The following is a 13,987-nucleotide window of genomic DNA, read 5'->3' on the forward strand; positions in this document are numbered from 1 at the left end:
CTGTCTACGTTGGTCGTAACTTTCCTTCCAGGGAGCAGGCATCTTTTAATTTCTTGGCTGCAGTCACCATCCTCAGCGATTTTGGAGCCTAAGAAAATAAAGTCCGTCACTGTTTTCATCGTTTCCCCATCTATTTGCCATGAAGTGATGAGACTGTATGCTGTAATCTTCATTTTTTTGATTATTGTTTTAAGCCAGCTTTTTCACTCTCCTCTTTCACCTTCATCAAGAGGCTCTTTCATTCCTCTTCACTTTCTGCCATAAGGGTGGTGTCATCTGCATATCTGAGCTACTTTCGAATGTATTGCCCAGTGGAATTAAATATGTTCACATTGATATGCATGGTGGTGTGCACAGCCATCCGACTCCAGAACATTTTTTTCATCTTCCGAAGTGTTTCATAACTCCCTTCCCTTAGTCCCTGCCAACCATTCTTTTTGTATCTATTACTTTAACCAATTTAGGTACCTCATTCAAGTAGAATCATGGTATCTGTCCTTTTGTTTTTGAGTTCTACTTAGCATAATATCTTCAAGATTCATATTGTAGTGTTTGTCAGAATTTCTTTCCCTTTAAGGCTAAGAAATAGTCCATTGTACTTACATACCATATTTTTATGTATCCATCTGTTGTTGGCTGAAAGTTTGTGCCCCTGTCCTTCAAATTCCCACATTGAAACTGAATCCCAAATGTGATGGTATTTGGAGGTGGGGTTTGGGAAGTGATTATGTCATGAGGATGGAAGCTTCCTAAATGGAATTAGGGCTCTTTTAAAAGAAGTTAGGGTAAATGAGATTGTCCTCTTGATTTCTCTTTCAAATGATTTATATTATTAGTGTATAGAAAGACAACAGATGTGTGTATATTAATCTTGTATCATGCAATTTTACTAAATTTATTCATTCTAATGGTTTTATTGATGGAGTCTTTAGAGTTTTAAATGTATAGTAGTATGTAATCTGCACATAGTGACAGTTGAATTTTTTTCCTCCCAATTTGGATTACTTTTATTTATTTATTTGTTTTTCTTGACTGATTGCTATGGCTAGGATTTCCAGTATTGTGTTGAATCAAAGTGGTGAGTTGAATAAAAGTGGTGAGAGTGGGCATCCTTGTCTTATTCCTCATCTCAGAGGAATTGCTTTCAGCCTTTTACCATTGAGTATTATGTTGGCTATTGTTATTGTTGTTCAGTCACCCAGTCATGTCAGACTCTTTGTCACCCCATGGACTGCAGCACACCAAGCCTCCCTGTCCCTCACCAGGCTATAGTCTGTGATATATGGCCTTTATTATGCTGAATGATAGTCCCTCTATACCCACTTTATTGAGAATTTTTAATCTTAAGTGGATTTTGAATTTTTCATGAGCTTTTCCAGTATCTGTTGAGATGAGAGTATGAATTTATTCTTCTATTGGTTAATGTTATATATCATATTGACTGATTTATGGATGTTAAACTATCCTACACCCCTGGGATAAATCACAGTAGATAATGGTAGATGATTCTTTTAAAGTATTGCTGAGTTCTGTTTGCTAATACTTCGTTAATTATTTTTACACCTATATTCATCAGTGACAGTGGCCTGTACTTTTCTTTTTTTAATGGTGTCTTTGTATGGTTTTGGTATCAGGGTGATTCTGACCTCCTAAAGTGAGTTTGGGAGCATTTCTTCGTCTCAAGTTTTTTAAATAGAGAAGAATAGGCATTAATTTTTCCTTAAATATTTCATGAAATTTACCTGTGAAGCTGTCTGGTCCCATTTTTGTTGTTTTTTTGAAGGTTTTTTTCCTTTTCTTTTCTTTTTAAATCATGGATTCAATTTCATTATAGGTAATTGGTTTCTTCATATTTTGTGTTTCTTCCAGATTCAGTTTTGGGAAACTGTGTGTTTCCATGAATTTATCTATTTCTTCTTAATTGTCCATTTTATTGTCATATAATGTTCATAGTGATTTCTTATCTTTTATATTTCTGTGGTGTTGGTAGTAACTTCTCCATTTTTATTCCTGATTTTATTTAGGCCTGTTTTCCCAAATTTTATTTCTCTGTTTTCCTTGATGAGTCTGGCTAAAGGTTTATCATTTTGTTTATTTTTTCATAGAATCAGTTCTTAAGATTTTCTTGTTTCCTAAAGTAGGTTTATGTCACCAGAAGCTTCTCTTTTGGAATTGCTTTGGTGTACCCCATAAATTTTGGATCATTCTCTTCTCATTTTCCTTTGTCTCCAAGTATGATTTTATTTCCCCTTTGATTTATTGAGGGACCCATTGGTGGTTTAGAGGCATATACGGACCTTTACATGTTTGTGTATTTTTTTTTTTCTTATACTTGATTTCTCGTTTTACAGAGTTATGGTCAGAAGAGATTCTTGATATGATTTCAGTCTCATTGTTTATTATTTTATATTAAATTTTTATGAAATTGTAGCTGTTTTATAATATTGTGCCAATCTCTGCTGTATAGTAAAGTGACTCAGTTATTTGAGTCACACACACATTATTTTTTTCATATTCTTTTCCATTATGGCTTATCACTTACTGAGACTTGTTTTGTGGTCTAGCATGTGTTTTATCTTGGGGGATATTCCATGTGCCCTTTAAAAGAATGAGTATTCCACTGCATTGGGATGGAATGTTCTAACATATCTGTTAAGTTTATCTGATCTAATGTGTAGTTTAAGTCTGGTATTTATTTTATTTCTGGATAATTTTCCTATTGATATAAGCTGGATGTTAAAGTCCTCTACAATTATTGTGTTATTGTCAATTTCTCCCTTTGTGCTCATATTTGATTTATGTATTTAGGTGCTTCTATGCTGGGTGCATATATATTGAAAATTGTTATATCTTCTGGTTTCATCCCTTTACCATAATGTAATATTTTTCTTTGACTCTTATTACTTTGAACTTTTTTTTAGGTAGTTTGCTGTCTCCACTTTGCTTAGTTCTTCTAGGATTTTCTCTTGTTGCTTTATTTTGAGTATATATTTCTTTGTAGCCTTATTTTGCCTAATTCTTTGTATTTATTGCTATGTATTAGGCAGGTTGGTTATGTTTCCTGATCTTAGAGAAGTGACTCTGTGTAGGAGACATCCCTTGAGGCCCAGCAGCACAACCCCGCCTTGGTCACTGAAGCTATATTATATAGTGGGTACCCCCTATGTGGGACCTTCTGTTGTGATAGGGTTGACCACTGTGAATATGCTGGTTAGTGGGGCTGGTTGCCAGGCCAGTTGGCTTCCAGGCCTTGCCTGTGGTGGCAGCTGCTTTTGGGTGAGGCCAGGTGCTGGCATGGCCAACTGTGTGGCTTGGGGGTCCTAGGAATGGTGCTGGCCTACTGGTGGGTGGGGCCATTTCCTAGAGCAGCTGGCTGAGGGGAACCTGGGACAGATGCCAACCCTTTGGAAGTGGGGCTGGATCCCCAGGCAACTCTACTCTTGGCCTTTGGGGTTTTAGGACTGGTCCTGACCAGCTGGTGGGCAGGTATTGAGAGAGTCATTTGCTACGCAGGTTGATAAGGAGTCTCGGGGTCCCCAAGAAAGAGAGGTCTGGAATTCTCAAGGAGGAAGAAAGGACAAACTTTTTTTTCTTTCTCCACATTCCTTAGGATTATATAACAATAATGTATCCTGCCTAAAGACAGTCTTTGGATTAAACCTTCTGTTATATTAAAATGTAAATTATGGGAGTAGACATGATGAAATCTTTACAACCTCCAGACATTCTTTGGATTATATAACCTCATTGTTAACACTAGCAAGCGGGTACTCTTTCTGCCCCCTTCTGATGCCTATGTCAGAAGCTTTCTCTATCTCCTTTATACTTTAATAAAACTTTATTACACAAAAGCTCTGAGCGATCAAGCCTCTTCTCTGGCCCCGGATTGAATTCTTCTCCTCCGGGGACCAAGAATCCCGGTGTCTTTGCGTGATTCAACAACAACCTTTCAGTATGCCCCGAGCACTAATAGACTAGAGGGAGGACTCCAAACTAATGCTTGCCAGCACCAGTGTCCATGTGGTTGAATGAGTTCCCCAAATGACTTCCACCAGTGTCAATATCTAAAATATATGGGAAAAGCAATTCTATAGCAAGAAAACAAATAATTCAATTTAAAAATGATCAAAAAACCTGGATAGAAGTTATAAAAATGACCAACAGGTATATGAAAAATGTTTAACATCACAAATCATCAGAGAAATGCAAATCAGAACCACCATGAGGGAATAACACATGTTAGAATGGCATTATCAAAAAGACAAAAGATAGTAAGCATTCTCAGGGACATGGGCAAAGGGAACCTCTGCACATTGTTGTTGGGAATGTCAATCTGTATAACCATTTTGGCAAACAGTATGGAAGTTCTTCACAAAATGAAAAGCAGAATACCATATGATCCTGCAATCCTACTTCTGCTTGTATATACAAAGGAAATGCTAATGGGTGCAAAGTTTCTTTTTGTACCCACTCCTAATATATTAAACCCATTAAATTTTATAATTTAAGTGGGTGAATTTTGTGGCATGTGAATTATATCCCAATAAAGATGGTTTTCAAAGCATAATAAATAAGGGCAATTAGCTAGTAGAAACCTTGAGTAAAAGCAGCTAGGAAACAATGTACAGGAAAATATATAGTTATCATCAGCAATATGATAAAATAGCTTGTAGATAAGTCAAGCAGAACCCAAGTCATGTGATGTTAATTTATCAACATGAGCATTTCTGAGAGATCACTACTAGAGTTGCTATTTGGGAATTAGAGCTGTTTTGCAGTGATAGAGGATGTTACCATTCCATGAAAACTAATTGTGGGATCTCAGTGAAGATTTACTGTGCTTCTTAATTTGCTTATATACTTATACTAAACTTGGTTTGTCTGAGGTAACTTACACTTGTCTGTGTTTCTCAAAGGTAGAAGACATTGCCACAAGTACATGCTGTGGCTTGTTCCTACTTCACAGGTAGTGTAAAACAAAGTTTTTCTGGTTGATGTTTATAAATGTCATTAAAATAGTAGATAAAAATGAATGTGGCATTTCTGAAAGTTCATTTGATGCAAAGTAACTTTAAAATAGTAGATAAATATGATTCAAGTATTTAAACTTAAGAAAAAATGAAAATAAATCAGATAGTTATTAATCTCTTTCAGTTTAATCAATCACTTAAAAAAGAAGGAAAATTTTCTTTGAAAAATTATGAAATAGCAAATAAGAACGCCTGTGAAGTATTGTACTGATATATTGGGGCTTCCCTAGTAGCACAGACAGTAAAGAGTCTGATATATAATATATATTGTACTGATATATAATATATATTTAAATAATAATACTAATATGAGATGTAATGGTTAATCAGTACTTTTCAGTTTGTTGATTTCAGTAGGATTTGGTATAATTAACTTATACTTCAATTTCACTATCAAGAATAAAAAACATGTCATTGGTTCAGGAAGTTTTACATTTGAGAATTTATGATAAATTAAAATTCAAAAGAAGGAGAGAGTCTCTCTCTGTCTCTCTTTAATTATGCACACCTATTTATAAAAATATTATGTAGAAATTAAAGCAATAATTATAGGTGATATGGGAAATGCAAGTAATTGTAAAAAACCAAAGCTGAGTATAGTGTTGCATTCCTGCTATGACTATAAAAATATAAATATCAAATGTGCAAATGGGAAAAGTATAGAAAATTTTAAAAAAATGGAATGTTGTGTTCATGTGATGGAATCAGAGGTAATTTACTTTTTTCTTTGCTAATTTACTTTTTTAAAATTTTTTCATACTACTCCTACAATTTAAGGAGGATAAGTAGGTAAATTTTGGTGTCCCTATAAATATATATATTGCATATAATCTAAATAGAAGAGAGGAAAAGTAAAAGTATATGATACAGAACAAACTTCAGTACCAGCTTTTACGAAATGGAAGTTTCTGAAATAACAGGAGTATGTACACATGCATAAAATCAAAACATTCAGAGAAAAATAGAGAAAATATTTTTGCAAATATGCTTATGTTGTTATATCTTCATGGGTAAGGACAAAGAAAAATTCTTTGAAAAAATATCTAAATTTTCATGTAACTAGGAACAAACCCCAAATTTTTGCAAGTATAATCTCTTTGAATTTTCTGATTCTGTTGTCTAAAATAACAGTTTTACTGAGTATTCTTCCAAATGTTTTTAGATAATCATATTTTCAGATAAAATACTATGTGGAAGCTTAATGCATATAAAAACCAAAATTTAGCCACTTGCTTAATGTGACTTGGGAAATTCAGAGCACTTCCATTTCTATTCCCAGAAGCATCATTGTGAAAAATCTAGAGTTCCCAACATTAGTGTAAAGACTACTCAACTTGATTATTATATCCCTCTAACTAGTAGATAGCGTAGATAGCAGAATAATCTCATTTACCTAAAATATTTGGCAAAATAAATTGGAAGATGTTGCTACAAATGAGTCGGTATTCATCCAAATATGAGCTTTATCAACAATGATTTTATAAACCATCATCAGCAAAGTTTTATTTTCAAGAGTAGCTAAAATTCATTTGCATCTTTTAAATCCTGGAGATATTCATTTCATCAAAAAAGAACTAGTTATTTTATATATATATGTATATATATATATATAATTTCTAATATTTCATCTCCTGGGCTGGAAGGAAGGAAGATAGGAGGGGAGACGGGGAGGGAAAAGGAGAGGAAGAGAGGAAGAAAAAGTGTTTAGGACCAAATGATTCATTTTTATGTCTTCAAGATCTTTTCATCCTTCTCTTCCTGTGCAAATTAAAATGTTAGTCTTATTTATCCCAATCTTTAGAAATGAAATTTAGTTGATCTGTTCTTATATGCTTATGTAAGATTTCCCTTGTATGGTTTCATTCCAACTTAGTCTTTTCAAATGTTTCTTGATATTTTTACCTTGTCTGGTTAAATAACTTTTGCAAGAAACATTTTTAATTTTTGTTTACTGCAAGCATCCCTAGACATGAAGGAAAATAATGTTAACACTTTTTAACTTTCCCTGACAAAGGGTCAGTAATTTAGAAAATAAATTATATACCATGCACTTTTTTTTCCCTTCATTTTATGAGATGCTTTGCAGGGATTTTAATTTTGAGGTAGAAAATGTAGCTTCTGTCCAAGCTCTCAGTTTCTTCTCTAGAGATTTATTTTGGGAATGGTGGGGTCATCTTTCTTGGGCATTAAAAAAACATGTTTAGATAAAAGCAAAAGTTTGTTGAAGACTAAATATATATTTTGAAAATAATCCTTGATGATTGAACGGTTTTTGAAACCTTTGTAAAGTTTTATTGGTGAGTAAGAAACTTCTTGGCTTCTCCTACCGAATAAGAGGACAACTCTTTACCTTACTCAGTAATCATTTCAACTAGGACCAGAAGAGTTACCCACTGGAAAACATTCAGAATGTGTAATTGCATCTGGCTTGGTGCTCTTGGATCAATAAAAGGTATTCTTCCACTCATTGAACCTAGAAAATTTCCACATGCTTGGGTAATGATGCTATAGAAATGTTTAATTATCACTCTCCTCCCTGACCTAAAACTGTTCATGAGTTTTGGCGAAGAGAAAGGAGACTCAAAAATTCAGCCAACATTGGACTTTGATATCTTTCCAACATAGAGACCACATAATTACACATGAAAAAACTCTGTCTTCAGCTAGTGAAGCGCTGATGAAAACCTACACATGAGAATCACTTACTTTTTTCACAAAGACAAATGAAATTTGGCAGTTTACTTATCCAATTAGCAATATGTAGATACATTTCAGGAAGTTTGATCTCACAAGTCTTTTTCCTGTGTACCTATAGGTATGTAGGAAATGAAATAGAATTAAAATATCATACTAGGATGAAGTGCCACTGGAAAATATGTAAAAAATCAACTTTATAATACAGATACTACATGTACAGTTTACATTTTTCACTGAAATCTGTTTGGCAGGGAATAAACCTAGCAGTGTCCTTCAGTAATAACTATAGGTGATATTGGCTCTCGGGTTTGTGATACAATTTTCAGCTTTTAGCTTTTGGTTTTTAATAAGGTAATTATTTTATTCAGGGAAGCACATGACTTCCCTTTGTATATGTGATAAACGTGGGTGGTTGAAGGAAAGGCTCAATTCAATGAAACGAAGAAGGCATCTGATCAGTTTAAAAAGATCATTTTTATGCTGTAAAGATAAACATAAATATGAGTATAGCTTTAAAACTTGTACTTTCAAAAATGTCCCATTAATATTTAAACCAAATTGGAGGAAATTCCCTGGTGGGACTCTGCACTCTCACTGCCAAGGACTTGGTTTCAATCACTGTTTGCAGCACTAAAATCCTGTGAAGCAACTCCTCCAGCTCAACTCCAGAAAAATAAATGACCCAATCAAAAAATGGGCCAAAGATCTAAATAGACATTTCTCCAAAGAAGACATACAGATGGCTAACAAACACATGAAAAGATGCTCAACATCACTCATTATCAGAGAAATGCAAATCAAAACCACTATGAGATACCATTTCACACCAGTCAGAATGGCTGCGATCCAAAAGTCTACAAATAATAAATGCTGGAGAGGGTGTGGAGAAAAGGGAACCCTCTTACACTGTTGGTGGGAATGCAAACTAATACAGCCACTATGGAGAACAGTGTGGAGATTCCTTAAAAAACTGGAAATAGAACTGCCTTATGATCCAGCAATCCCACTGCTGGGCATACACACTGAGGAAACCAGAAGGGAAAGAGACACGTGTACCCCAATGTTCATCGCAGCACTGTTTATAATAGCCAGGACATGGAAGCAACCTAGATGTCCATCATCAGATGAATGGATAAGAAAGCTGTGGTACATATACACAATGGAGTATTACTCAGCCATTAAAAAGAATACATTTGAATCAGTTCTAATGAGGTGGATGAAACTGGAGCCTATTATACAGAGTGAAGTAAGCCAGAAGGACAAACACCAATACAGTATACTAACGCATATATATGGAATTTAGAAAGATGGTAATGATAACCCTGTATACGAGACAGCAAAAGAGACACTGATGTATAGAACAGGCTTATGGACTCTGTGGGAGAGGGAGAGGGTGGTAAGATTTGGGAGAATGGCATTGAAACATGTGAAATGTCATGTATGAAACGAGATGCCAGTCCAGGTTCAATGCACGATGCTGGATGCTTGGGACTGGTGCACTGGGACGACCCAGAGGGATGGTATGGGGAGGGAGGAGGGAGAAGGGTTCAGGATGGATTTTCTTTAAAAAATTTAAAATAAATAAAAAAAATAAAATAAAAAAAATAAATTAAAAAAAAAAATCCTGTGAGTTGTGTGGCACAGCCAAAAAAAAGTAATATTTTGGCCTATATTTGCTTCATACTTTAATGGCTCCATGGCATTTGTCAATGGACTATTTTATTTGACTCTGTGTGATAAGACAGAATAATGCCTCCACACCTTCATCTCCCAAACTGGTGGATATGTTATTTTACATGGCCAAGTGGACTTTTGGAGAAGGCTATGGCACCCCACTCCAGTACTCTTGCCTGGCAAATCCCATGGATGGAGGAGCCTGGTAGGCTGCAGTCCATAGGGTCGCTAAGAGTCGGACACAACTGAACGACTTCATTTTCACTTTTCACTTTCATGCATTGAAGAAGGAAATGGCAACCCACTCCAGTGTTCTTGCCTGGAGAATCCCAGGACGGGGGTGCCTGGTGGGCTGCCGTCTATGGGGTCACACAGAGTCGAACACAACTGAAGGGACTTAGCAGCAGTAGCAGCAGCAAGTGGACTTTGCATATGTAATTCATTTAAGGATCTTGAGATGGGAAAACTCTCAGGGAGTATTTGGGTGAGCCCAATGCTTCCCCTATAGCTCAGTTGGTAAAGAATCTGCCTACAGTGCAGGAGAACAAGAGACTCAGGTTTGATCTCTAGGTTGGGAAGATCCCCTAAAGGAGGAAATGGCAACCCACTCCAGTATTCTTGCCTGGAGGTGAACAGAGGAGCCTGGTGGGCTAAAGTCCATGGGATCACAAAGAATTGGACATGACTGAGCAACTAAGCACTTGCCTAAGCAATGTAATCACAACAGATTTTATAAAACAGAGGCAAGAAGAGTGAGAATTAAGAAAAAGCCATGGAAACAAGCAGAGAGAGATTAGAAGATGCTATGCTGCTGACTTTGAAGATGGAGGAAGGGCCTCTGAGGCAAGGAATTCGGGTGGCTTCTAGAATCTGAAAAATTGAAGAGATCATTCTCCCCTAGAGTCTCCAGAAAATACCGCAGGCTTGCTGGCACATTGATTTTAGTTCAGTGAGAAGAGTTTTGAATATCTCACCTCTCAGTTCAGTTCAGTCATTTAGTCATGCCTGACTCTTTGGGACCCACATCACACCAGGTTTCCATGTCCATCACCAACTCCTGGAACTTGCTCAGACTCTTGCCCATCAAGTTGGTGATGCCATCCAACCATCTCATCCTCTGTCGTCCCCTTCTCTTCCTGCCTTCAGTCTTTCCCAGCATCAGAGTCTTTGCCAATGAATCAGCTCTTTGTACCAGGTGGCCAAAATATTGGAGCTTCAGCATCAGTCCTTTCAATGAATATTCAGGACTGATTTCCTTTAGGATTGACTAGTTTGATCTCCTGGCTGTCCAAGGGACTCTCAAGAGTCTTCTCCAGCACCACAGTTCAAAAGCATCTATTCTTTGGTGTTCAGCTTTTTTTATGGTCCAGCTCTCACTTCAGTACATGACTAATGGAAAAACCATAGCTTTGAGTAGACGGACCTTTGCTGACAAAGCAATGTCTCTGCTTTTTAATATGCTGTCTAGGTTGGTCATAGCTTTTGTTCAAGGAGCAAGTGTCATAATTTTATGGCTGCAGTCACCATCTGTGGTGATTTTGGAGCCCAAGAAAATAAAGTCTGTCACTGTTTCCATTGTTTCCCCATCTATTTTCCATGAAGTGATGGGACCAGATGCCATGGTCTTAGTTTTCTTAATGTTGAGTTTTAAGCCAACTTTTTCACTCTTTCTTTTCCCTTTTATCATGAGGCTATTTAGTTTATCTTCGCTTTCTGCCATAAGGGTGGTGTCATCTGCATATCTGAGGTTATTGCTATTTCTCCCAGCAATCTTGATTCCAGCTTGTGATTCATCCAGACTAGCACTTTGCATGATGTATTCTGCATAGAATTTAAATAAGCAGGGTGACAACCTCTAGACATGTAAGAAAAATAATTTGTGTTATTATCATATGGGGATTCCCTGATGGCTTAGATGGTAAAGAATCTGCCTGCAATGTGGTAGAGCTGAGTTTGATCCCTGGGTTGGTAAGATCCCCTGGAGAAGGAGATGGCAACCCACTCCAGTATTCTTGCCTGGAGAATCCCCTGGATGGAGAAGCCTGGTGGCTTATAGTCCATGGGGTTGCAAAGAGTTGGACATGACTGAGTGACTTCACTTTCACTTTCAAGATAGTATTATTATAGTAGCAACAGGAAACTAATTATTAATAAGTTTTGAGATTTGAGAAGGTAAGAGATTATTTCCAGTTTATAGGAATGCCATGGTTTTCCAGGATTATATAGTTAATATGGCAGAGGTAGGAGTAGAACCTAGGTTTTATGAACTCAAGTCCAATGCTTTGGTTCTACTAAAATTTAGTTTAATCATTTTGCAGTGTTTATTAGGCAGCTCTGTATTAACTGCTAAGAAAACAAATTATCACAAACTTTACGACTTAAAATAACACACATTTATCCTCTGTAGTTCTGGAGCTCGATGTCTAACATGGTCTCACTAGGCTAAGATCAAGGTGTCTGCAGGCCTGCATTCCTCCCAGAAGATCTAAAGGAAAATCAGTTTCCTATACTTCCAGATTCATGAGCCCACTTGCATTTGGTGTGTTTATGGCCCCTTATCTATCTGTAAGCCAACAATGTTAGCATCTTCAAACCTCTCTTTCACCCTGACTCCTGTTTCTTTTGTCTTATTTTCTTTCCTGATTTTCACCTTCCTACTTTTGTGATTATTTTGGGCCCACAGAGATGATCCAGAATAATTTCCCCATCCCAGTGTTAACCATTCAACTATATCTGCAAAGTCTTCTTTGTCATGTAAGTGACATTTTCACAAGTTCTGGAGATTTGATGTGGACATCTTTGAAGGGACATTATTCTGTCTACCAAGGTCTCCTGTGTATCAAATAATGTTCTAGCTTCTGAGAGTAAATTAAAATGACCAGAATTGATGGAATTGTACTGAGAAATGTTAAATAGTTAAGAGACATCTGATTCATATATTAAAAAAAAAAAAAACTCTAACTCTTTGAATAAAATGCAGCAGTGAGGGGAGAAAGGGAAGAATGGAAACAGTAGTCTAATCAAGAAAGATTAGTGAGGATGTCTCCGTTTTTATTTTTCATTTTCAGTTGTTGGCTTAAACTACTGAATGAATAATAATACCATTTAAAAACTTGATAAAAACTAGATGAGGAGCCCCCTTTAGTTTAGTTAGGGTTGGAGGTGAGAATTAAGAACTGACTTCAAACTTGTTAAATTTGAGATTCCTATTCGACATCAGGCAGAGATGTCAACTCAGCACTTCAACATGCGAACCTGAGTTTAGGTGGGGTAGTGGGTTGAAATTGAGGGATTGATAATCAACATTAGGATGATATTTGAATCCATGAGACTGAAGAGATTCAAGAGCTTATCCCTGAGCATTTCAAAAGTAAGAAGTCTAAAAGCAAATGAAACAAAGAAGAGGATATGAGGAATAACTAAGGGGGTAGTGTCCAGGAAGGTAAATGAATATGGTATCATATGATAAAGGGATAACCAGCAATGTCAAATGCTTCTGATAGTCATTAGATAGATGTTCTTCTTAATTCATGTATGGCCTATCTATGAGTTCTATCATACTGGCAAGAATTATTATTCTGTTATTTTAGGAATTATGTTATTTCATTGGAAAAGATGTGTCTCTAGAGTAACAGAGGTCAGGTGACAGAACCAGATTTCCAAGAAGGGTAACAAAGATAAAGTGTTCCTTAGATGTTAGGTCTCAAATACCATGGTATCACTAAGAATGAAGTAGTTGGGCAGTCAAGAAAAATCTTACTTTATATAACATGTAAAACTCAAGAACTGTAGAATGGTCCTACCTGAGTCATCTTTATAAAGAATAGCTATGGCCTCTCTTCCATTTTCAAGACTTCAGTTCAGTTCAGTACAGTCACTCAGTCGTGTCCAACTCTTTGCGACCCCATGAATCGCAGCACGCCAGGCCTCTCTGTCCATCTCAAACTCCCAGAGTTCACTCATCGAGTGAACTGATGTCCATCGAGTCAGTGATGCCATCCAGCCATCTCATCCTCTGTCGTCCCCTTCTCCTCCTGACCCCAATCCCTCCCAGCATCAGAGTCTTTTCCAATGAGTCAACTCTTCACATGAGGTGGCCAAAGTACTGGAGTTTCAGCTTTAGCATCATTCCCTCCAAAGAAATCCCAGGGCTGATCTCCTTCAGAATGGACTGGTTGGATCTCTTTGTAGTCCAAGGGACTCTCAAGAGTCTTCTCCATCACCACAGTTCAAAAGCATCAATTCTTCGGCACTCAGCCTTCTTCACAGTCCAACTCTCACATCCACACATGACCACAGGAAAAACCATAGCCTTGACTAGATGAACCTTTGTTGGCAAAGTAATGTCTCTGCTTTTGAATATGCTATCTAGGTTGGTCATAACTTTCCTTCCAAGGAGTAAGCATCTTTTAATTTCATTGCTGCAGTCACCATCTGCAGTGATTTTGGAGCCCCCCAAAATAAAGTCTGACACTGTTTCCACTGTTTCCCCATCTATTTCCCAGGAAGTTATGGGACCAGATGCCATGATCTTCATTTTCTGAATGTTGAGCTTTAAGCCAACTTTTTCACTCTCCACTTTCACT

This window comes from Bos grunniens, chromosome 8 (genome assembly GCF_055505025.1).
Source record: "Bos grunniens cultivar Pamir isolate PY7600 chromosome 8, Bosgru_T2T1.0, whole genome shotgun sequence".
Lineage (NCBI taxonomy): Eukaryota > Metazoa > Chordata > Mammalia > Artiodactyla > Bovidae > Bos > Bos grunniens.